This window comes from Dama dama, chromosome 25 (assembly GCF_033118175.1).
Source record: "Dama dama isolate Ldn47 chromosome 25, ASM3311817v1, whole genome shotgun sequence".
Lineage (NCBI taxonomy): Eukaryota > Metazoa > Chordata > Mammalia > Artiodactyla > Cervidae > Dama > Dama dama.
The window spans coordinates 40,546,837-40,572,988 of record NC_083705.1 but is presented as its reverse complement, the minus strand read 5'-3'; the positions used below and the strand labels follow the sequence as shown (position 1 = coordinate 40,572,988).

General features: G+C 40.0%; 1 protein-coding gene across 1 annotated transcript in view; it reads right to left on the bottom strand.

The window, feature by feature from the left end:
• The window catches only part of PLCXD3 (phosphatidylinositol specific phospholipase C X domain containing 3), a 179,076-nt gene that overhangs the window by 38,911 nt on the left and 114,013 nt on the right, over positions 1 to 26,152 (bottom strand). The window lies entirely within an intron of this gene.

Here is a 26,152-nt window from a genome sequence, read left to right as displayed (position 1 = left end):
CCAGCATCAGGGTCTTTTCACATGAGTCAGGTCTTTGCATCAGGTGGCCAAAGTATTGGAGTTTCAGCTTCAACATCAGTCCTTCCAACGAACACCCAGGACTGATCTCTTTTAGGAAGGACTCGTTGGATCTCCTTGCTGTCTAAGGGACTCTGCAGTGTCTTCTCCAACACCACAGTTCGAAAGCATCAATTCTTCGGCATTCAGCTTTCTTTATAGTCCAACTCTCACATCCATACATGACTACTGGAAAAACCATAGCTTTGACTAGATGGACCTTTGTTGGCAAAGTGATGTCTCTGCTTTTTAATATGCTGTCTAGGTTGGTCATAACTTTCCTTCCAAGGAGTAAGCATCTTCTAATTTCATGGCTGCAGTCACCATCTGCAGTGATTTTGGAGCCCCAAAAAATAAAGTCTGACACGGTTTCCACTGTTTCCCCATCTATTTGCCATGAAGTGATGGGACCAGATGCCATGATCTTAGTTTTCTGAGTGTTGAGCTTTAAGCCATCTTTTTCACTCTCTTCTTTCACTTTCATCAAGAGGCTCTTTAATTCCTTTTCACTTTCTGCCATAACGGTGGTGTCATCTGCATATTTGAGGTTATTGATATTTCTCTTGGCAATCTTGATTCCAGCTTGTGCTTCGTACAGACCAGCATTTCGCATGATGCAATCTGCATAGAAGTTAAATAGACAGGGTGACAATATATAGCCTGGACGTACTCCTTCCCCAATTTGGAACCAACTCACTGTTCCATGTCTGGTTCTAACTGTTGCTTCTTGACTTGCATACAGATTTCTTAGGATGCAGGTCAGGTGGTCTGGCATTCCCATCTCTTCAAGAATTTTCCAGTTTGTTGTGATCCACACAGTCAAAGGCTTTGGCGTAGTCAATAAAGCAGAAGTAGGTGATTTTCTGGAACTCTCTTGCTTTTTTGATGATCCAACATATACTGACAATTTGATCTCTGGTTCCTCTGCCTTTTCTAAATCCAGCTTGAACATCTGGAAGTTTTCAGTTCACGTACTGGTGAAGCCTGGCTTGGAGAATTGTGAGCATTACTTTGCTAGCAAATGAGATGAGTGCAATTGTGCAGGAGTTTGAACATTCTTTGGTGTTGCCTTTCTTTGGGATTGGAATGAAAACTGACCTTTTCCAGGCCTGTGGTCACTGCTGAGTTTTCTAAATTTGCTGGCATATTGAGTGCAGCACTTTAACAGCATCATCTTAGGATTTGAAATAACTGAGCTGGAATTCCATCACCTCCACTAACTTAGTTCCTAGTGATGCTTCCCAAGGACCACTTGACTTTGGACTCCAGGTTGTCTGACTCTAGGTGAGTGATTGCACCGTCATGGTTATTTGGGTCATGAAGATCTGTTTTGTATAGTTCTTCTGTGTCTTCTTGCCACCTCTTCTTAATATCTTCTGTTTCTGTTAGTTCCATACCATTTCTGTCCTTTGTTGTGCCCATCTTTGCTTGAAATGGTCCCTTGATATCTCTAATTTTCTTGATGAGATCTCTAGTTTTTCCCATTATATCGTTTTCCTCTATTTTCTTTGCACTGATCACTGAGGAAGCCTTTCTTATCTCTTCTTGCTCATCTTTGGAACTCTGCATTCAGAGGGGGTTTATCTTTCCTTTTCTTCTTTGCCTTTAGCTTCTCTTCTTTTCTCAGCTATTTTAAAGGCCTCCTCAGACAACCATTTTGCCTTTTTGCATTTCTTTATGGAATCCCTTGCTATTTTCTTAATGCATTGTGTATATTCTCTTAACTCCAGATACATGCAGGTCTCTATGTCTAAAGAAAAAATTCCCAGCAGAATACAGGCAGACACACACAAAGCTTCTGATATGCAAATTGTGTTCATGGGTTACTCTAAGACAGACCTGACTGCACCACCATCTATTCCCTCCCCTAACACTGGCCTGACTCTGGGTATCAGTCTACTAAGAGTATAGAAGCAAGAAACCTCTTACAACTAAGACAGACAGAAAATACCCTTGGAGTTCTGGATATCACAGTTCCTAATCCAACGGTTGATTATGTGATGCAAATTATTTTTCTGTCTTTGGAGATTGTATTATTATTATTGGCCACACTGCATGGCATGAGAGATCTTAGTTTCCTGACCAGGAATCAAACCCAAGTCCCCTGCTTTGGAAGCTCCGAATCTTAACCACTGGGCCACCATGGAGCCCCATGGAGATTGTACTTTAAAACGCATGGAGCCACAAAGAGCCACACAGCACCTGGAGCAACACTTTTCCAAACACAACAGGGATGGTGTACCCTAGAACACTTTTCAGCTTGCATAATTATCTTCCTAGGCAATAAAGCACTTATTTGAAATAATGACATCACAACCCACATCTACTACAACCTCCATGCTCCTGCTTCAGCCTGAAGCTCCACCTTTTTTTGTACTCTTAACAGAGTCATCCATCAAGTATCAATGTCCATTTACGCTTGGTCCAAACTTTCCCTGCCACCCCTGGGGAGAATGTCACTGGCAGCTGGGGCAGCTGGAAGACTGCCTAGGGATTTTCTTGAATTCCTTTGACACAGTAAGGAAATGAGTATCTTTGCATTGTTTTCATTTACCAAATGATGTTTTCCTCTGCATCCATGCATCCATCTCACAAGACTGGGTTGCATATAAGACATGGAGAGTGAGCGTGGGGGAGTGTTGGTCAGCCTGAAGCTTAGATTGGGACAGGTGAACTTATCAGGAGAAGAAGAAAATAACTTCTGCTCATCCTACTTCAGGGCTTATTTATTTTTCAACTAGATTATTTTTTTCCTTTGGGCATAAAATAGTTTCCTTTGGCTTCAATTTTTAACTTATATGACATGATTGTTTGCAAAATTGGGCCATTTATCTTTGCTACCCAGTCACTTCTCCAGAACACTGAGCATCTTGATGTCCTTGTCAGATTTACCTCAATAACGGACATTATAACCAAAAGACGGTCTTGTGGTAGTGGGAGGAAAGCTAGGCATGATTATAGAAGATTTTAATCTAGGTGAAAATCAGTAAGTGACTCTGGGTAAGTCTTTACATCTGTGTGGATCTAAAAGCACAGGCATCAGAATTTTTTTGTTGTTTTGGAACATAGTTGCTTTAAATATTGTGTTAGTTTCTGCTGTACAGTGAAGTGAGTCTGCCAGATGTATGCAAATGTCCCTCTTCCTTGGATTTCTTGCCCATTTAGGTCACCACAGGCACTCAGTGAAATTCCCTGAGCTGTTCGGTCTGTCCTCATTAGTCCCCTAATTTACACATAGCAGTGTATACATGCCAGTCCCAGCCTGCCAATCTATCCCAGCCTTCTTTTCTCCTTAGTAGCCATACATTTGTTCTCTACATCTGTGTCTCTATTTCGGCTTTGTGAATAAGATCACCCATACCATTTTTCTAGATTCCACATATGTACATTAACATATGACATTTGTTTTTCTCTTTCTGATTTACTTCACTCGGTATGACAGACTCTGGGTCCTTCTAGGTCTCTGCAAGTGACCCAATTTTGTTCCTTTTTATGGCTGAGTAATATTTCATTGTATACAGGTACTACACCTTCTTTATCCATTGCCTCTGTTGGTGGATATTTAGGTTGCCTCTAAGACATCAGCAATTATTGAGATACTATTACTATTAACTGAATTTTGGGTCACAACTTTTAACTGTCCCTTCATTAGCATAAGTGTTAAGCTTCTTATCATTAAGCATATCAACAATTACCAAGTTATGTAGATCCCTGTTTTTAAGAATGAAAATGGCATCTCACTTTAACTCTATTTACATATAACCCAGTTTACAAAGTATCACATCTGAACAAACCTTTATGCTATTAATGTATATTTGAAACACAGGCTGTAAACCCTTGTCAAAACTTCTTGGGGACTCAGCTCCAGAGATAGGAGAAATCTTTCTCCTCTCCCATCTTTCTGCTGATGGGGCCAAAATGGGAACAGCTCAGTAGGCCATGCCATCTGGAGGGTCACATGGTGTTACTGAAAGCTACATGGCAAACAGGGAGAGCTGCATGGGACTATGGAAAATTCAAACATCCCAGGGGTCCACATTAGCTCCCCAAATTAGCTGCACAATTACTCCAGTCACACCAAGTTGTCACCAATGGTGACAGAGATCCTAGAATCAACTTAATGAACCATTTTCAGCTTTACTGTAACAACCCTGTGTATGCAGACACGCTTGATCTCTCCCTGGGACAGAAACATGCTTACTTGCAACAAAATCTGCTAGGTTGGTTTATATATTTAAATAAAGGAAATGTGATTAACGACAACAATATGTCTTCCTCAGAACACTGCTTTGTCAACATTATTCAGTCAATCCAACCTATCAAGAGATCCCTGAAGAACAGGTATTTAAACTATTTATTCATATGACTAGTCTTTGCTCCTTGGAATAAAGCAATATAGATGTCAGAAAAATATTAGAGATTTAATTTTAGAAAACAATGTTGTCAATTAAAAAATTGTTATTGTCATATTTTAAGGTGAGTGAAGGGAGTGAAAGTCACTCAGTTGTGTCGGAATCTTTGTGACCCCATGGGCTGTAGCCCACCAGGCTCCTCTGTCCATGAAATAAGGTAGCACTGGCCAATTATAAATTCATCATATATTAACTCATTTCTTAAAACATGAAGACTTTGTTTCTGTTTAGAAAATGTAACTTAATTTCTCTTTTATCATATTCTACAGCATCTGACTTCCAAAACTACTCACAAAATATGTAATAGTTATTTTAAGCCACTTTAGGGATACAAAACTGAAAAGGTGGTGGTTCATTTCTGCAGGGACACATATAGATTGTAAATTTCCACTGGTAATTCTGATGCACAAAATCACTGTAACACACTTCAGCTTAGTTCTCAAAATGATTATACCAAGATAAGATAATAATAAATATAGTAGAAATCTATATTAGTATTAGAAACAAAATCCCAAGATATCTCTCACAAATTGCCACACAACATCTAATAGTTACTGTATGGAATTGTTATATGTACTCACATCTATTGAAAAATCCAAATCATCATAATAATCTCTATACAATAAAGTTCTATCTAAAGTAAACTTAATTAGTCTCAATAATGAAGTATCTTCCTGGGAAATTAGGCTCTCAAAAAGGCGGATTTACTCTTTTGATTTAGAAGAGCACCGCTGGGTGTCCTTTCAAAATTGTTGTTAATAATAATAATGAAAGTCAACACTTATTGATCACTCACTGTGTGCCAGGTACTGAGATAAACACCTTGAGTGATTATTGTCTTATATAATATATTCTTCACAATGGCCCTATGAAATAAGGCTTCATTAGTGGCTCAGTGGTAAAGAATCTGCCTGCCAATGCAGGAAATGCAGGTTTGACCCCTGGGTCATGAAGACCCCCAGGAGAAGGGAATGGCTACTCATGTCAGTATTCTTGCCTGGGAAATCCCATGGACAGTGGAGCCTGGTGGGCCACAGTCCCTTGGGGTTGCAAGACTGGGACGCGACTGAGGGACTAAACACCACCAACAACAATATACACAAGGCTCTCACAAATGAAAGTTAAAAACTAGAGATAGAGGTGGGCAGCCATCCAACAGGATAGCACACTTATTTTCGCGTTACCATGTCTGGTAGTACACTAACCAAAGGGATAACCTTCAGACTAGCCTGCCTTTACCCCTGTCCCTGAAGCACTGGAAATTTAAAATATGCTGAATAAGAATTAACAACATTCCTTGGAAGTTGTTTTCACTTGTTGGGGAAATGCAAGGACTTTTACATTCTTCATCATTTAAAAATCTCTGAATTTGGAAGTAGATATAAACATTTCCTTCTCTTTCTCTTGAAGTTAGTAAATATGGGATACTTTCACACTATTGCTTTAGATTACTTGTGAAAAGAATTATATAATTTCAGAACTGAACTGGAGACAACCCCACAGGTGGAGGGATGTAGGGGGGTAAAAAAAAAAAAGAGATTCTGAAACCAGACTGACATAGGATTGACTTCTTGCTCTGTTTCCCAGGTGGCTCAGATGGTAAAGAATCTGCCTGCAATGCAGGAGACCTGGGTTCTATTCCTGGGTCAGAAAGATCCCCTAGAGAAGTACATGGCAACCCACTCCAGTATTCTTGCCTGGAGAATCTCTTGGACAGAGGAGCCTGGCAGTCTACAGTCCATGGGGTTGCATAGAATTGGACACAACTGAGCAACTAACACATTCTGCCATAGACATTGTATAAGGCAAGGTGAGTTGGTTTACTTTGCTGAGCCTCATTTTTTTTCCACATACAAGATAAAAGTGAAAATATCTGCATCATTCAATTGCTAGGAGGTCTAAAATGAGAATGTGTATTATATGTCTATTGTAGCTACTTAGAACATATTATTATTATTATTTTTTAGAACATATTATTTTTTATCTCAATCCCTTCGTCTTACAGTTGAGAATGGAAAATTCTGTTGAGGTCAGAAACTGACATCCTGAAAGCTATAAAAACTTGAACCTAGGTTGATGGATGCAAATTATATTTTTTTCCAATATTATACATTAATTTAACAAAGAATTTGTGGATTGTTTCAAATACAGACATTTTACTTCACTTCTGATTTCTTGCCATTTTCCTAGGATACAGCAGCTTCTGGTCCACCAAGGATACATATAGCTCATTATAATCCTACATAGTCCAGGAAGAAGAAAGTCAGCATAATTCATTTGGCTTATGATCATTCTTTTATAATGAACTATTAGTAACAGGCCATGTCTCTTGACAGCTGGTGTTCATCTTACGGGGCATTTCTTCCTCTTTTGGTAATGATTCAAATGCAACTGATGGTTAATATTTAGATACCATGTGATAAGCTTTCCTTTACAAAACACTGTAATACATACACACTTGGGAATTGTCATGGTTGCCATAGGCTCAGATTATTGCTGCTAGAAGAGAGGACAAAGGTTAGCAATGGTTCTCTGCACAAGATCAGGAAACTGAAGGCAGGTACAATCGACTTCCTTCAGTTTATCCAGTGTCAGTGCTGAGTTGAGAAACCAGGTAAACACCTGCTTCTGATTTAGCTTAGCACTTGCTACACTCTGTTGAAATTAAATGTTCCTATTAGAATGTCTAATTAAAATGTCTATTAAAATGTCTCCCTATTAGAAAGCAATCACCCTGAGAATCAGTGAGGGTCTGCATTGTAGTCAATTTGAAGTTCAGGCACTTTGCACAGACTCAGTAATAAAAGTTCTGTAAATATCTATTGTTTAAGTAACACAAATAATAATAAATATATTTAAGGAAAGACTCTTTTTTCAAAAATCAAGAACATTTTTTCGTAAGCTTTTTCTATGAAGTATGATTCTAAAGTAGTGGGATTTTCTTTTTATAACAAACACCCCCAAAGGTACAGGCTGAAAGTGAGCCATCATTCAGAATTGTTACCTGTGGAGATGATTGTTCACTGAACCTATCAGTGGCAGGATGACTCAAAAGCTTTTTATGACTCCTCTATTGAGATTGCCTTCAGGGTGTGTTCACAAGGCACATTAGAAAAATCAATCTTATTATTGTTCCACTTGTATTTTGTCTCCAAATAGCATTCATCTGTTTTACTTACCCACCTTATTTACTTGGCTCTGAACAAGTTTAGGCTGCTTCTAAAACCAATTCACCTAGAAAGGATCAAGATTTACCCCTCACTAAAATTCTTCTTAAAATTGCTTCAGGATCACTTGGATGAATGAACAAATTCCCAGGCTGACTAATCTGAAAGCAGCAGAAACTAAAGATGAATAAATTTTGGCATATTCGTTTACACAAAAAATAAGTCATACGACCAAATATTTTATGTTTCCTTAATCCCTGGGCAGTTGGTATCATCTATCTAACAAGGAAAGAAATCGAGCTCCAGGCAAAGTGATTGTCACAAGACCTTTTGTGTGCTGGCTGCTCTAAGCCACTGGTTTCCAACCAGAGGGATTTTTTTTTTTCTCACACGTGGCCCTAGAGGGTGAATATTTGGCAATATCTGAAGACATTTTTGACTGTAATGACTAGGGGGAGGCGGGGAGTGCTACTGGCATTCAGCAGGTGATGCTAGGGGTGCCCCTGAACATCCTATGGTACATAGAAAAGCCCCCCCAAAACAAAGAATTATCCTACCCAAAATGTTAACCATGCTGAGGCTGAGAAACCCTGATCTAGGCTGAGAGTTCTGACTCCCAGGCTCTTCGGGAGCCTTTGCTAGTATCAATATTAAAATGAAGTAGAGACAGATGCAGACAACAAACCTATGGCTAGCACGGGGTAAGCAGAGGGAAGGGATAAATTGAGAGACCGGAATTGACATGCACACATTACTACATATAAAATAGAGAACTAATAAGGACCTACTGTATAGCACGGGGAACTCTACTGAATATTTTGTAATAGTCTATATGAAAAAAGAATCTAAAAAAAGGAATGGATATATGTATAACAGATTCACTTAGCTGTATCCCTAAAATTAACACAACATTGTAAATCAACTACACTCCAATAAAAAACTTAAAAAAAAAAAAGTATCCCCATGTCCCCATGTTTCCCTAAATAAAAGCATGCACATGAATTTTTCTTTGGTGATGAAAGAATAATTTTTTTCCACGCTGTTTTGCCACTTGAAAATTTCTCTCTGCCTTAGGCTCCTTTACCAAAGAGTACTAAATTGTCAGAGAGGTTGCCTGGAGATGTATTTGGCATCTTAAAAGTCTAATTGGCAGGAAAATTAAAGCAACTTAAAATGTGTGTGCTCTTCCGAGAGATGTGCTATTCCCACCCTATATTATTAGATCTCAGAGACAGCTGGGGCAAGAGCAGCTGGGACTTCCTGCTCTGCCGTTTCATCAAGTTACTATAAAATTGTCCCCTCTCACTGCAAAACTGAGAAGGAAGACAGGAAAAAAACAGGGCAAAGGCCATCCACACTTGGCAAAAGGTTGCTCCGCAGATGTCTTTCAGGAGTCCCAAAGGTGGTTTCCCTTTTGTCTATTCAACAAGTGAAGGAATGCACTTTGTTGGATACGTACTTTTGAAAATAAAATAAATAATCTGTCTTGGCATATACATTGTATAGGACAGAATGTCAAGCCTAAAAGCATTTTTTCCACTTCAGGTTTTAAATGAAAAACATGTAACATGTAGTTGTCAAATTTTCTCAGAGGACTTGCTGAATTTTATGGTTAAAAGAGAAACCTTTCAAAACCAAAAATAAATGGATGGGACCAAATGAAACTTATAGGCATTTACACAGCAAAGGAAACCAGAAATAAGATGAAAAGACAACCCTCAGAATGAGAGAAATTATTTGCAAATGAAGCAACTGACAAAGGGTTAATCTCCAAAATATATAAACAGTTCGCGTAGCTCAATATCTAAAAAACAAACCACTCAATTAAAAAGTGGACAGAAGACCTAAATAGACATTTCTCCAAAGAAGGCATATAGATAGCCAACATACACATGAAAAGATGTTCAACATCACTAATTATTCAGTTCAGTTCAGTTCAGTCACTCAGTCGTGTCCAACTCTTTGCGACCCCATGAATCGCAGCACACCAGGCCTCCCTGTCCATCACCAACTCCCGAAGTTTACTCAAACTCATGTCCATCGAGTCGGTGATGCCATTCAGCTATCTCATCCTCTGTCATCCCCTTCTCCTCCTGCCCCCAATCCCTCCCAGCATCAGCGTCATTTCCAATGAGTCAACTCTTCGCATGAGGTGGCCAAAGTATTGGAGTTTCAGCTTCAGCATCAGTCCTTCCAATGAACACCCAGGACTGATCTCCGAGATGCAAATCAAAACTACAACGAGGTATCACCTCACACCAATCAGAATAACCATCATCAAAAAATCTATAAACAGCAAATGCTGGAAATGGTGTGGAGAAAAAAGAACCTGGATGCACTGTTGGTGTGAATGCAAACTGATACAGCCACTCTGGAGAACAGTACGGCGGTCCCTTAAAAAACTAAAGCTAGAACTACCATATGACCCGAGAATCCCACTACTGGGCATATACTGAGAGAAAATTATCATTCAGAAATACACAGCACCCAATGTTCATTGCATCACTATTTACAATAGTCAGGACATAGAAGCAACCTAAATGTCCATCAAGAGAGGAATGGATAAAGAAGATGTAGTACATATATACAATGGACTATTACTCAGCCATAAAAAGGAACAAAACCGTGTCATTTGCAGAGATGTGGATGGACCTAGAGACTGTCATAGAGTGAAGTAAGTCAGAAAGAGAAAAGCAAACAATGTATATTAACATACATGTATGGAATCTAGAAAAATGGTATAGATGATGTTATTTGCAAAGCAGAAATAAGGACACAGATATAAAGAATAAATGTATGGATACCAAAGGGTAAGTGGGCTGGAGATAGATTGGAAGATTGGGATTGACATATATACACTACTATGTATAAAACAGGTAACTACTGAGAACCTACCATGTAGTACAAGGAGCTCTACTCAATGCTCTGTGGCGACCTAAACAGGAAGGAAATTCCAAACAGAGGGGATATGTGTGTGTGTGTACATATATATATATATGATTCTCTTTGATGTACAACAGAAACTAACATGACATTGTAAACAACTATATTCCATTAAAAATTAATAAAAAAGAGAACCATTTCACCTAATGTTTTGCTTTCCCCCCTCCCTCACATAAGCCGTTGTCATTAACACCAGTGAGAACACAGAGTGTTGAATGTCTGCGGCTGGATCTTTCAAACCTCCATGAAACTCTCACTCATTGGCCTAATCAGAACTTTATTGTCTACAAGCAATCCCCAAACCAAGCACAATTTTCTACCGTAGAAGAGATGCTTTTTACTATTTTCAGTGGTCTATGACTGGACCACTGAATCCACATGGATCTATGACTGGATCTACAGAAGTAGATCACATTTAAATAGAGAAAATAGATGTGCTCTTCATATTTGAGCAAAACATTACAATGGTTTGAGGAAAGGTAAGGAAATGGCATTCCAGTCCAGTATTCTTGCCTGGAGAACCCCATAGATGGAGGAGCCTGGTAGGTTACAGTCCACGGGGTCGCAAAGAGTTGGACACAACTGAGCGACTTCACTTTCACTTTCACTTTCAAAGGGTAGAGAAGGTCAGGGTACTATTGTCCTGAGATATTAGATAAGTCACTTTCGTCATTTTTCCTTTCTTTGAGTGCCAACAGCATATGATGTCTACAAGTCAAAATGTTAGTACTCGGCTGCAATCTGTCTTATACCATTCTGTAACTGTGTCTCATAAAAATCTCACATTCCAAGAAGACTGCCCTGCAAATCAAGGACAAGGATCAAGAGGAAAGTGTTTTGACTCTACACCATGCCTCTCCTGTCCCCACTCCAAGCCCACAGCATGGTCTTGTTACGTTCTTGTTGCTGAGGTACTGGCTGACTCAATAAATAGATGGATTCTTATGCTGGGGCACTGGGGGGAAATGCTTTGGTTCATTTTTAAAAAGAAAAATTAAAATTCTTTAAAGGCATAGCACAAATAACATCCTAGTCACCAATTGGTTACACTACATTTTCCCCTCTCCACCTCACCATGTGTAAATTTTATCTGAATTTTTAGCAAGGATTGCAGAAGGAAAAGCCCCCCAAATGTCACAGAGATAAGTCATGCACTCTTGGGGAAGAAAAAAAACTTTCCTAAGTACAACCACCAAAGAAATCCCTCAAGAAAAACACTAAAGAAGATAGAAGATCTAGAGCAAGCTAAAAGAATGTAAATGCTCATTCTGAGGCAATCATTAAACCAGGTAAGAAAGTTCCACACTGGGCATTTGAGCACTTTTTTCTCTATCCTCTATTGGAAGATAAAGAAAAACTGGATGTAAAACTCTTCCTTCCTGATATGTGGTACATCTATACGGTGGAATACTACTCAGTCATAAAAAAGAATGAAATAATGCCACTTGCAGTAATATGGATGGAACTAGAGATTATCACACTAAGTGAAGTAAGTCAGAAAGACAAATACCATACGATTATCACTTATATGTGGAATCTAAAATGGGATACAACAGGACTTCTATGAAACAGAAACACACTCATAGACATAGAGAACAGACTTGTGGTTGCCAAGGAGAAGGGAGCTGGAGGAAGGGTGGACTGGGAGTTTGGGATTAGCAGATACAAGTTATTATATATAGAATGAATAAACAAGGTCCTACTGTATAGCATAGGGAATTTTATTCAATATCCTCTGATGAACCATGATGGAAAAGAATATTTTAAAAGAATGTATGTATATACATGTATAACTGTTTCACTTTATTGTACAGCAGAAGTTAAAACATTGTAAACAACTATACTTCGATTAAAAAAAAAACTTCCTTCCTGCATGAGCAGGAGTAAAGCGATGTACTCTCATGGAGGCTAAGAGAAGACTACATTTCTACTTCCTTTAAGCACTTCTCTCTTTTCAACATACACACACTTATAAGGTCTAAAGCTGTCCACCTAGTGCCAGTTGGAGCAGTAAACAGTAACTCCTTGAAACAGCATTTATATGCAGAGCTTATGTCACAGAAACATCAAGATGCCCCTGAACATGGTTTGTGGCTTTAAGGAGTCTCTCAGTCTTTATCAGATTCAAGAGTCTGTGGCCATATCTATTTGGAAGATGCTTGGACACATCGTTGAAGTGCAACACAGTGGTCAATGAGTTGTGTGCTTGAAAGGTGTGAAATTTTAGCTCACCAATAAATTCATGTCATGTCAAAGCATGCAGATATGCACGAGGTAGCCTGCTCTGCCTGTGAGGAGCAGTAAGAGTCAAGTTCATTAAATAACCCCCTTGAGTGCTCACCAATAAATTTAAAACTGGGGCAGGAATAGCACTAATTTTCCTGGCTATTTCCTAGCAACAGATCCACCATATCTTCCCTGAATCCACATATGGTTTCTGTTAACAGATTGAACCATGCTCTTGACAAAGTTTCCCTACAGTCTATCCATGACAAGGTAAGTATTACAAATATTTTATTTGGAGAAATAGGAAATATAAATTAAATCCTTCCAAAATGAACCCCAAAGATCTGAAAGATGTATTTTCATGAATCACTTTTTGTGGTATTATGGTGTTAGTTATTTTCATGACTGGTTCATTTTTGAACCTGAGCTAAATCATAAGAGCAACAGCTTTTCTGTTTAGTATTCTAGATAAGCAGCAGTTATTTGATGAATTTGCTCAGTTTTACATTGGCCAAATCTCACATACATTTCCAAAGGGCAGCCTGTGCTTTTAGCATCCACTAAGGAAATCACACATTACAATCTCACCTCCACATGCTGCTCCTTCAGGGTAGGAAGCCACAGTTCCAGAAACAACTTGTAAGCTTCTTTTCTTTTAACAGCTGAGGCCACAGGGAAATAAGTGATGAGTGGGTAGGAGGAAGGAATATTTTAAAGCCAAAATTCAAGGTATACTTGTGATTTCTGGGATAAAAAAGTCAATTATGGCAAGCAAGTCTCTAGCTAGTCCCATCTAATTATTTTTAGTACTTTAAAATAAGTTAATTAGAAATAGGCTATAATCCCAGACATACAGGGCAAGAGCCAGAAGATTTGCGCTTCATATAATAAAGTCAAAATTAGTGTCTTCAGTTGATATGTGTAGTATTTTCTTCTGAAGTCCTCCCAGGCCAGATAAACTGAGAAAATTTCATATATCCAACTTTTTAAAAATTGCTGTTATATTGAAAAGATTATGAAAGAAAACATTCTGTCAACTGAATATAAGTTAAAAGCTGAAATGTCATTGCCTAGAGTGATGTTAGCAAGTTATTAGAGATTATTTAACAATTTTGTTAGGGGGAGCCCACTTCTAGCAGGGAAGATTTGGCTTATATTATCTCACTTAAATAAGCACTTATAGTTGTTGGGATCACCCTTGGCAATTAATAGATCAGTCATCCAAAGCTACACTGCAGACAGTGACCGCAGCCATGAAATTAAAAGACGCTTGTTCCTTGGAAGAAAAGCTATGACAAACCTAGACAGTATATTAAAAAGCAGAGACATTACTTTGCTGACAAAGGTCCATACAGTTAAAATTATGGTTTTTCTAGTATGTATGTACTGATGTAACAGATGGACAACAAAAAAGGCTGAGTGCCGAAGAACTAATGCTTTCGAACTGTGGTCCTAGAGAAGACTCTTGAGAGTCCCTTGGACTGCAAGGGGATCAAATCAGTCAATCCTAAAGAAAATCAACCCTGAATGCTCATTGGAAGGACTGATGCTGAAGCTAAAGCTCCAATACTTTGGCCACCTGATGCAAAGAGCCAGCTCACTGGAAAAGTCCCTGATGGTGGGAAAGATTGAGGGTAGGAGGAGAAGGGGTCAATAGAGGATGAGATGGTTGGATGGCATCATCGACTCAATGGACACGAATTTGAGCAGACTCCAGGAGATGGTAAAGGACAGGGAAGCCTAGCATGCTGCAGGCTACAGGGTTTCACAGAGTAGGCAGGACTGAGCGACTGAACAACAACATCCAAAGCTGTGTCTTCCAAGTACACCCAACACAAACAAGCCTTCAGGGGCACTCATTCAACCAAGACTGAGAAAAATATAGCTCCCCTGCCAAAAGGGCAAAACAAATATTCAGTTGAAAACATGACTGTTGGCCACCTCACCTTCTGCTTCTTTCTTCCCTGAATAAGTTGTAATACCTTGAGGAAGAAATTGGAATGTTCACCAATATCAAAGAATCAGCAATTCCGTCTACAAAATGCTGTGTGCTCACATTTCTTTTCCAGTCTCAATCCCTCTGGCCTCTACCACCTGGAATTCCTTATACTCATCGTCAGTCATTTCCAATCCCTGTCCAAACAAATAGGCAGAAACCTAAGCCACGGAGAATGCCGATTTTCAGTATGGCTCAATCTGATAAACTTGCATTTCAACAGACAAGCCTTGGGCTAGTTTTTCACTAACTCTTTGACTTGTCTCATTGTCAAAATGGTCCGGGAATCTGCACAGATACAGTCTCAGCTGTTTTAATGAGAAAAAGAACAACAAAAAAAGCACATATAAGCCTAATTCACATCAGAGGTTTTTGAACAAAATGGAAATAAGTGCACTTAAAGGGGGTAAATGAAAAGAAATTTAAAAGCAAATCCTGACATCTGGAAGCTGACCTGACTTTCACAAGGTCATGTTCTCTTCCTGTTGGACATACTCTCCCAGAATACCAACCCCAAACAAGATTACTCCAGATCATAAGGAAGTGAGATAAAAAAGATATTTTGTAGTTTTGTCTCAACACAGAAACATCACCCACAAAATATGAAACATTGACCTCACTAGACTAAAACAAACTACTATGACTTCTTTACCAGTTATAGTTTATCCTCACTCTAGTCCTATAGATGAGACATATTGAGATAGCCAATTATAGATTTGCTCTGATAACTTCCAACCTAGAGAGGACATCTGCTTCCTTTAAACCTTCCCATAAGTCACCAACAAGTCCTTCCTATCCTCTCTTACTGGGATGTTCATGGTTTCTACGGTGTGTGTCTTGCCTAAGGCCCCCTCCTCGCAGTCTCTGAATGTGATACAGATATGGTCCATTTTAATTCTTGAATCAGAAACCTCTTACTCACTCAATTGCTTGACAGTTCGCATCACAGTTCTTTTCAAGTCCCAAATAAGCCTCCCCTCCCCTTAGTTGCTGGCTGAATGTCCACCCTACTGTGCCTTGACCTGGCTGACTAAACATCCCTGCTGCCTGGACATTTCCTCTTTATTCCTTCTACCACCATCAGCCTCCCTGCTCTTACCTCTTTGTGAATGCCAGCTATACACTAGGTTAGTTTTTCTTTAGATATTAAACTCTAGCAACTCCATCTAAGAAAACAGAGCTCCAGAGAGATTTACTAGAGTGAGTAGACCTCTACCCTAAGCTGTGTTTTTTGGAAAAGTATGTTTTTTCTCTCTCTTTCTCTCTCTCTCTCTCTCTCACACACACACTCAGCTGGCACTCTCTCCACACACATACACACACACACGCACACACACACACTCAGCAGGCACTGAATGGGCATCTGACTTCTCAGTAGCTTGGCAATTCTCTCTAGTCTTTGGCTCTCCTGCTACAGATAATGAAAGGTACCTATCTACATTTGCCTGTACTTTAATTTTACAACATCAGCAGAATGAAGGATAGCAAAAGCTTTTATGTGCATGCCTGCTTCAAAAACTCTTGGGTCAAAGTTGTTAAGAAAGAGTTATAGACAGCCCTCCCTCCTTCCATACCCCAGCATGACCTGGGCTAAAATCACTCTTCTGTCACAGAGCCTCATGGTTGGAAGCTGTCACAGAATCTTTTTCCTTTTTTTTCTACTGTTTGAAATCAGAGCTGGGGAGGCCATTGGGTTGCAAAGAGTCGTGATGTTAATTGGTGCTGAAATATTAATTGGTTTCGGTGAAAGACACTGAGTCTGGAAGTTACTAAGGCTTCTTCCATGAGGTGTGCTTTAGAGCCCAAGAGAACAAAGAATCCCTCCCAGGAGCTTTTGCTTGTGTTTTTGAAGCACAATCATCCATGATGTGGGAGAGAAGATACAAGGGAGAGAATAGCAGAGGACCATCATTTGGATCATGATGGAGGCTGAGTGCCAAAGAACCAATGCTTTCAAACTGTGGGTCTGGAGAAGACTCTTGAGAGTTCATTGGACTGCAGGGATATTGAACCAGTCAACCCTAAAGGAAATCAACCCTTAATATCCATTGGAAGGACTGATACTGGAGCTGAAGTTCCAATACTCTGGCCACCTGATGCAAAGTGCTGACTCTTTGGAAAAGACTCTGATGCTGGGAAAGACTGAAGGCAAAAGGAGAAGGGAGTGACAGAAGATGAGATGGTTAGATAGCACCATTGACTAAATGTACATGAATCTGAGCAAACTCCAGGAGACGGTGGAAGACAGAGGAACCTGATGTGCTGCAGTCCATGGGATTTCAAGGAGTCTGATATGACTTAGTGACTGAACAACAACTACAACAATTATTTGGAAATTGATGATGGGCAGCTCTACCTTAGTGATAGGACAAGAAAATTTGACCTTAGAGGAGTCATAGCTTAGATTTAAGGAAGAAATAACCTGAACCTGGGGTGGGGAGGGACTGATAGATAAATCTTGGAGTTGACTATCTTTTTAGATTGCTTAAAACCAAGTGCATCTGTGGGTGGGGACAGTTGAGGCACAACTTGTGTGCAAACAAGAGCTGTGTTACTCAAAGTGAGCCTCATGTGTTAGAAATCAAACTCTTTGAGCATCAGACTCATGAATCACAACCTCAGAGAGTGGCAGAGCACTGCTCAGTCCGCCAAGACCTGGGCTAGAAGAAAATTTGCTTTCTGGAGCTTCCTTCTGATTTACAAGCCAGATTCCTTCTTCTGGTGGTTCAAAAGACCTCGATTCTTTTTTCAAACTGGAGTATAATTGATTTACAATATTGTGTTAGTTTCAGGCATACAGCAAAGTGATTCCATTATGTATATAATTTTTTCAGATTATTTTCCATTACAGGTTATTATAATACATTGAATACAGTTCCCTGTGCTTCACAGCAAATACTTGTTGCTTTGGGCTTCCCCGATGGCTCAGATGGTAAAGAATCTGCCTGCAATGTAGGGAGACCCGGGTTCGATCTCTGGGTTGGGAAGATCCCCTGGAAAAGGAAATGGCAACTCACTCCAGTGTCCTTGCCTGGAAAATCTCATGGATGGAGGAGCCTGGCAGGCTACAGTCCATGGAGTTGCAAAGAGTCGGACACAACTGAATGATTCCACTTCACTATCTGTTTTATATATAGTAGCTTGTACCTATTAATCCCATACTTCCAATTTATCCGTCCCTCTCTTTCCCCTATATTCTCTTTGGAAACCATAAATTTGTTTTCCATGTCTGTGAATCTATTTCTGTTTTGCATATAGGTTTATTTGTATTACTTTTTATGTTCCACATATAAGTGATATCATACATTTGTCTTTCTCTGTGGGACTTTCTTCAGTTAGTAAGATAATCTCTAGGTCCACCCATGTTGATGTAAATTGCAACATCTCATTCTTTTTATGACTGAGTAATGTCCCATTGTGCATATATATGGCTTCCCCAGTGGCTCAGCAGTAAAGAACTCGTCTGCAATGCAGGAGACACAGTTTGATCGCTGGGTTGAAAGGTCTCTTGGAGGAGGAAATGGCAACCCACTCCATTATTCTTGCCTGGAAAATCCCATGGACAGAGGAGCCTGGCAAGCTACAGTCCATAGGGTCACAAAGAATCTGATATGACTGAGCACATTTGCTCAAGTGAGCATGCGTGTGCATGCACGTGCACATGCACACACACACACCCCTTATCTTTCTTAAACCAATTATCTTTTGATAGGCACTTGGACTGTTTCCTTGTCTTGGTTATTATAAATAGTGCTGCTATGAACATGAGTCTATCTTTGCAAATTAAAGTTTTTTCAAAATACCAGATTCTGATTTGATCCCAGGACTAGCTCACACCACCATCTGAACAAATTATTTAGCCTTTTTGACCTCTGGTTTTCTAAATTGCAAATTGGGAATATCATCTGTTGAATAAATGAAGCTTCTGATAAATATATGTTGAAAAATGAAACACGATGCCAGCATCTTGTAAACAATGACTATTCTAATACTGATTTTACATAATGTCCTTGATAGTCTTTCTCCTTAGGCATATGTAGCCTGAGAAGGCAACTTTTCCTTTTACAGAATAGACTGATATTAGATCTGCTCTACCAATGCTCTGAGCATTGAAGAATTGATGCTTTTGAACTGCAGAGCTGAAGAAGACTCTTGAGAGTCCCTTGGACAGCAAGGAGATCCAACCAGTCCATCTAAAGGAAATCAACCCTGAATATTCATTGGAAGGACTGACGCTGAAGCTGAAGCTCCAATACTTGGGCCACCTGATGTGAAGAGCTGACATTTTAGGAACGACTGATGCTGGGAAAGATTGAAGGCAGGAGGAGAAGGGAACAACAGAGGCGTGCTGCAGTCCACAGGGTCACAAAGAGTCAGACACAACTGAATGAACAACAACTAACGCTCTGACATACTTGGCCACGTGGTCTGGAGATGGAGCCAGAAAGTTGTTCTTCATGAAGATTGATGTCACCTGTAGCAGCTTTTGAACCATTCTGATTCCCATTCCCTCAGTGAGGTGTTTCTTTGCTCCTCAGAACTGCTATGTTGAGTGATGCCGCAAGGGAACAACTCCTCAGAGACCAGCCCATACCTGCTGAGTCCAGGCACTGACAGGGTAAATCAAGCAGCAGGGGTGTTCTCTGGGGAGCTGTTGTGAGCTGGGGTGTCTCCACTGAATGGAAAAAAAGTTCATTGTGTTTTCGAAGTGGAAAGAGAGAGGGCCCCATGAAGGTCAGCCAGGAACAAAATCCATAGAGCATCCCAGGCCCAACCTCTGACCCCCTCCATTCAAGGTTCCAGGAATCGCAGCACGCCAGGCCTCCCTGTCCATCACCAACTCCCGGAGTTTACTCACACTCATGTCCATTGAGTCAGTGATGCCATCCAACCGTCTCATCCTCTGTATTAAGCCTACACTTAATATCTGCTCTTTCATAGCCTTGTCCACTCCACTTCCAGTATACTTTACCTTCCCAATGCCTCAGATCTGATTCTGCCCTCCAGGATGACAAATGATGTACTATATGCACTCACTGCTAAGAAATTTGAATCTCACCTAATTTATAGAAGTAAACATGGGACTTGGAGTCAGACCCAAATAATAATCCTGACTTTGCTAAACTAATATGTGACTTTGAGCAAGGTGCTAGACATTTCTCAGGCTGCGTTTTCCATCTCTAATAGATGTGATGCCTAATTTGTAAGGCTGCAGGGAAGATTAAATGGATACAATTAATGTAAAACACTTAGCACAGTGCCTGGCACAGAAAGAGGGCTCAACAAATGTAGTTGCCTTCCTTTCCTCAGCTGGATGAAAGTGGAGCTTATTAAAACCTATCCACATCCTTCTGCCTTACCTTCAAGGCAATGACTGTGATCATGAGAATCAGTGGGCAGGGCAATTAGTATTGAACAAGTGTGTGTTTCTGTGTGAGTGTGTTTAGTCACTGAGTTGTGTCTGACTCTTGTGACCCCATGGACTATAGCCTGCTAGGCTCCTCTGTCCATGGGATTTCCCAGGCAAGAATACCGGCTCAGGTTGCCATTTCCTTCCTTCTTTCTAGCACATCTTCCTGACCTAGGGATTGAACCAGCATCTCCTGCATTGGCAGGCAGACTCATTACCACTGAGCCACCATAGAGAGTACTTAATAAATCATCATTACTATTACTGTTATCTTCATCATCATCATCTAAATTGTTGACTTGTATAAACACTGTCTAAATTAATCCGGCATCAATTTATTTACAAAAATGCACTGCTCCTTAAATATTCTGACAGGTGGTCTAATGAATTTTTTTAACTAAAAAACCTATGATTTAATAAACTTCCACAAATTAGAGAAGGACTTGACTCAAGTTATGCACCTTCTTTTTAAGAAGGTGTGAATTCCGTGGGGGTGAGGTGCAAAAGCTGGTGTTTGAAAAATAAATTAAAAATAGGTCTTTAAGAAATTAAAATCTGTGTCTTCTGGCATTACTAAAATGTAGAGAACGCATCTGCAGTATTTGGAACCGGTGGCCAGATTGAAAGTTATGGTACCTAAATCCAAGCTGGATTTAATTTCCCTGAAAGCCACCCACATCTTAAAACACTGTTTTCTAAATTCATGTGCTCAGAGTTTTGTTAACCCAAATATTAAACATAATAAAAAATTATAGAGAAACTTTTCAGGTGCAGAAATGTAGGATTTTAGAACCCAGAAAGATCTTGGAGATAACTGAATTCAAACTCCAAATTTCACAAATGAAAATACACCAAGGTCCAGAGAAGTCTTAACATTGCCTAGAGACTTCCTCTTTGGTGGCAAAGGACTTTCTGAATAAGCAGCTTTGGCACAATAGCAAAAGAAAAGTTCAAAAAAAGTCTCTTTTGTGGGCTTCATCACTTGGTGAAAAGAGAAAGGAAATATGTTTTCAGAGAGTCAAGTCACTTTTGCAAGGCATCATCCGAGGACTGACAATGACATTTCCCTATAGAAAGTGAAAGTGTCAGTTGCTTAGTCATGTCAGACGGTTTGTGAACCCATGGACTGTAGCCCACCAGGCTCCTCTGTCCATGGAATTCTCCAGGCAAGAATACTGGAGTGGGTAGCCATTCCCTTCTCCAGGGGATCTTCCCAACCAGGGATCGAACCCAGGTCTCCTGCATTGCAGGCAGATTCTTTACTGTCTGAGCCACCAGTGAAGCTCTATCCTAGGCATACCCAGATAGCGGAAATACGTCCAAACCAAACTAAACCTCTGGATATCACATTAACACCATAGGCAAACACAGGCTTTGCAATTGGTTTAAAAGAAGGTCTTTGAGTACTGAGACAACCTCCACTGAGAATGCTTCTAGCACAAGTATTATGGTCAGGTTCACACATATTCACAAATCATTTGCAAGTCATATGCATAATTCTAGAGACAAAGGTTGACTCTACCTATAGGGTCTTCATTTCTACTTTTTAAATTCTTTTTCCACTCCCTCTTTTCATTGATTTGCTGTTGTTGCTGTTTAAATGCTAAGTCATGCTGACTCTTGTGACCCTGTGGATTATAGCCCACCAGGCTACTGTCTGTGGGATTTCCCAGGCAAGAATACTGTAGTGGGTTGTCATTTCTTCTCCAGGGGATCTTCCCGGCCCAGGGATCATTGAGCCAACAGAGAAGCCCCTTTTTTACTGATGTGCATGTTGCATGCTCAGTTGCTTCAGGCAGGTCTGACTCTTTGCAATCCTGCGGACTGTAGCCCTCCAGGCTCCTCTGTTCCTGGGATTCTCCAGGCAAGAGAACTGGGGTGGGTTTCCATGCCCTCCTCCAGGGGATCTTTCTAACCCAGGGATGGAACCCACATTTCTTACATCTACCTGTAGGTGAATTCTTCACCACTAGCCCTACCCGGGGAAGCTCCCTTTTTACTGAAACAGCTCTACTATTCCAGATATATAAGCCAGAGGCAAATGAGAAGTTCTGAATCAGAGCAGATGGCTGAGGACATTCTGTCCAAATTAATTCCATGGGGTGTTAATAAGTGTTATCTGGAAAAAAATTAAGTGCTTGGAAAAAATTGTATTAGTTAAATTTAAATAGGATTATTCACTAAAATATTGGCTAGTGCCTTTTATATGCTAATGTGCATTGTGATTCTTTTGGGAGAGTTGTGTAGATATACATGAATATTTTCAGTACTCTCCTAACTTTTCTAATCTTTACTCTATAAATCGTATTTTGTTAATGCTGTACTAGAGCATATGTAACCAGAAAGCAGTTCAATTTATAACTTGTAAAATCCTACGCTGCATGAAAGTCCATAAGAGAGAAAAATGAAAGTCTTTTGTTCCTAGAGTAGATTTTCCTTCGTGGCTTCCCAAAGGCTATTCCCCACCCAAGTATGGAATCAGGGTGTGGTTGCTGGCCAAATGCAAAGTAGGCAAATTGTATGGAAAAGTGTTTTCCTAAACTTCGACTAAAACAGCAGAAGGTAAAGCTGAAGGGAAGATTCCTTTCAGGCCCAATATGTAAATGTTGGAAGTAAAGGTTTTTATTTCTTAATTAAAGTTGCAGCAAGAATGAAGAAAATTGGAGAGGGAGGTGGGAGGGGGTATCGGGATGGGGAATACGTGTAACTCTATGGCTGATTCACATCAATGTATGACAAAACCCACTGAAATGTTGTGAAGTAATTAGCCTCCAACTAATAAAAAATAAATTGATCTGCTTAGAAAACAAAAAACAAAAAAAAAGAATGAAGAAAATTAGAGTCAGTCACCCTCTCCAGCCCCTTCCCCACCTCTAGTGGGGATTTCTCAAAATCTCGGGGCTCTATGGGGTAAGTTTGAAAACAACACATTTTTCTGTATATATAATGCCTTCATTTTTAAATAGGTAAGATAAGTGGTAAGTTGTTATTTATGAGAACAATTAATTTTTATAGAAAGTGGTTCTATTAAAGAAAAAGTCTTGTTCTGATGAACACATTGATGGGACTAACTGGATGTAGGCTTAGGTCCAGGGAGAGAGGTGGATAGTTTGGTGTAATAATCTAGAGGAGAGTGTAGTGTCTCCACTGCAATATGGGGGTAAGGGGAGAAAACAGGCGAGAAAAGGATAAGGAGAAGATTCTGTCAGAGGGCATGAGTCTAGGGTGAAAAGTGGTACAGATGTCATCAGAAGATATTCCAGGTCAGGAGATTCGTAATTCCAGATGAATCTGAAGATCAACTTTAAATCACCTACATTATGATTATACTACCTCCCTTGTCTGCTCAGATCGTTAGTAAAGTCTGAATAAACCATTATATAGAAATTAAGCAAGAAGCAAGTTTCACGTCTCAGGTTATAGAGGGTGGAACATGGACAGGTCACCTTGGACAATCAATTCATAAAATGACACAAATCCAGAAGAGCAAGGGCTCATTATGTATGAATGGAAGAAAACTAGACATCAGCAGAAATTTTAGGGAAGGCTTTATACTTTCTTACAGTGTACAGTAAAGGGTTGGGAATCTTATTTGTATCGAAGGAACAGGGAGATCCTAGCAAATATCTGAACAACAGAAGGAAGTTATAATTTTGTATGGAGGAATTCTTCCTCTCCAAGGTCCTGTGCCTGTTATTGCCAAAAAATATATTTCCCAAAGAAGTTAATGTATATTCCTAATGATCAACTGGCCACCTCTACTTGGATGTCTTTCTAGCACTTTAAATTTGGCATGGGGCTTCCTAGGTGGCACAGCGGTAGAGAATCCACCTGCCAATGCAGGAGGCACAAGAGATGTGGGTTCATTCCCTACGTTGGGAAGATCCCCTGGAAGAAGAAATGGCAACCCACTCTAGTGTTCTTACCTGAAAAATTCCATGGACAAGGAGCCATGGGTGGGCTACAATCCATGGGATCCCTAAGAGTTGCATATGACTGAGGGACTGAGCAAACCAATTTAACATAACCCTGATTGGATCTTTCTCATGCTGTAACCAAGTCCCTGTATCTTTGTTTTTTGCTTCTGCGAATGCATCCATCACTCATTCTACTTCTCTTTTCTCTCAATCACACCACATAGCCAAATAGTCATTCTAACTTTTGCTGTGGCATACTGTCCCCTTCTCCATTTTCTCACTTCCTCACTTGAGCCTCCATATGATTGCTAAAACAGTTCCACGCACTTCTTAACTGTTGAGTCTCTCCATTCCATTTACCCACCATGCTTTACCTATTATCCACTACAAATGCAGGCCTGGTCAAGTCACTCCACTGTTAAATATCATTTTCTAGCTCCCCATGGCTCATAGGATGACATTCCCTGTAGCCTGCCTAAAAGCCTTCGTACAAATCTGTTCCTGCCCTGTTACAAATTTCACCTCCCACTTCCCACCATCTAGCATTTTCACCTCTAAAGGCCATCCATAGCATTTTCATTGCTCAGTCTTTTCATTTTCTTGTTTTCCCTACAAGACCTTGAGCAAAACATTCATTCTCTGTCTCCTCATCATAATTCAAAGTACCAATTAAAGTTAAAAGTTGTGATAAGAACCGTGTTTGCTTTTCAATGTTTGCCTTGTTTAATACTTTAACTCAAAAGAATAAGCAATATGTACAATGATACATGTTGTACTGCAGAATGAGTTACAGACGTCTTTAGTGATTGCTAATTGTGGCTCACAGGTGACCACTGCCCTACAGGTGTGTAGGGGCTTGACCAGTGGAATGCTCACTCTCTAGAGACTGATTGTTGCTTTGAATAAAGTGTAAAGACATAGACCCCAACTTGGGAAAAATGGGGTTTGAGTCTTTGGTTCACTATTCATTGCTCAAGTGGCTTTAGGCAAAATATTTCATGTCTCTGAAGTTTTTTATCTGTAATATAGTGTCTACTTCCCAGGATTATTATGCAGGTCATTTGGAATCAGGTATGTAAAAATACTCTGAAAACAGTAGAGAAACAGCTTTGTCATCTATATAATTCTAAGCACATATGAAAAGGAGTGCTATGAAAAGATAACTAGATATGGAGTCAAAATGCAAAATGTGGGACTTCCCTGGATGATCCAGTGGTTAGGTTTCCACACTTCCACTGCAAGAGGTCCAGGTTTGATCTCTGGTTGGGTAACTAAAACCCAGCAAGCCATGTGGTGCAGCAAAAGCAAAAAGAAAAATACATGTTCCTGTGGGTTGATCTGTGTCCCCACAAAATGACATGGTGTTATTGTTGTTGTTTAGTTGTAAATTGTGCCCGACTTTTTGCAACCCCATGGACTGTAGCCCACCAGGTTCTACCTCCTCTGTTCATGGAATTTCCTAGGCAAGAATACTGGAATGGGTTGCCATTTCCTTCTCCAGGGGATCTTCCAGACCTAGGGATCCATCTCCTGGATTGCAGGTGGATTCTTTACTGCTGAGCCACCAGGAAAGCCCACAGAATGACATACTGAAGTCCTAATTCACAGCATCTGTTAAGTGTGAACTTATTTGAAAATAGGACATTTACAGATGTAATTAAGTTAAGATGAAGTCACTAGGGTAGGCCCTAATCCAATATGAATATTGTCCTTATATGAAGAGATGACAGAGAAACAGGGAAGAATATCATGTAAAGATGGAGGCAGAGATGGGAGTGATGCACCTGTAAGCTAAGGACCACAAAGGATGCCAACTATCACCAGAAGTTAGGGGAGTGGCATGGAAAAGATTCTCCCAGAGCCCTCAGAAGGAATCAGCCTGCTGACACCTGGATTTCAGACTTTTAGCCTCTGGAACTGAGGGGTGGTAAATTTCTTCTGTTTTAAGCCACCCAGTTTGTGGCACTTTGTTGTGACTGCCCTGGCAAACTAACATACATGGGTGTGAATCAGCTCCATCAGTT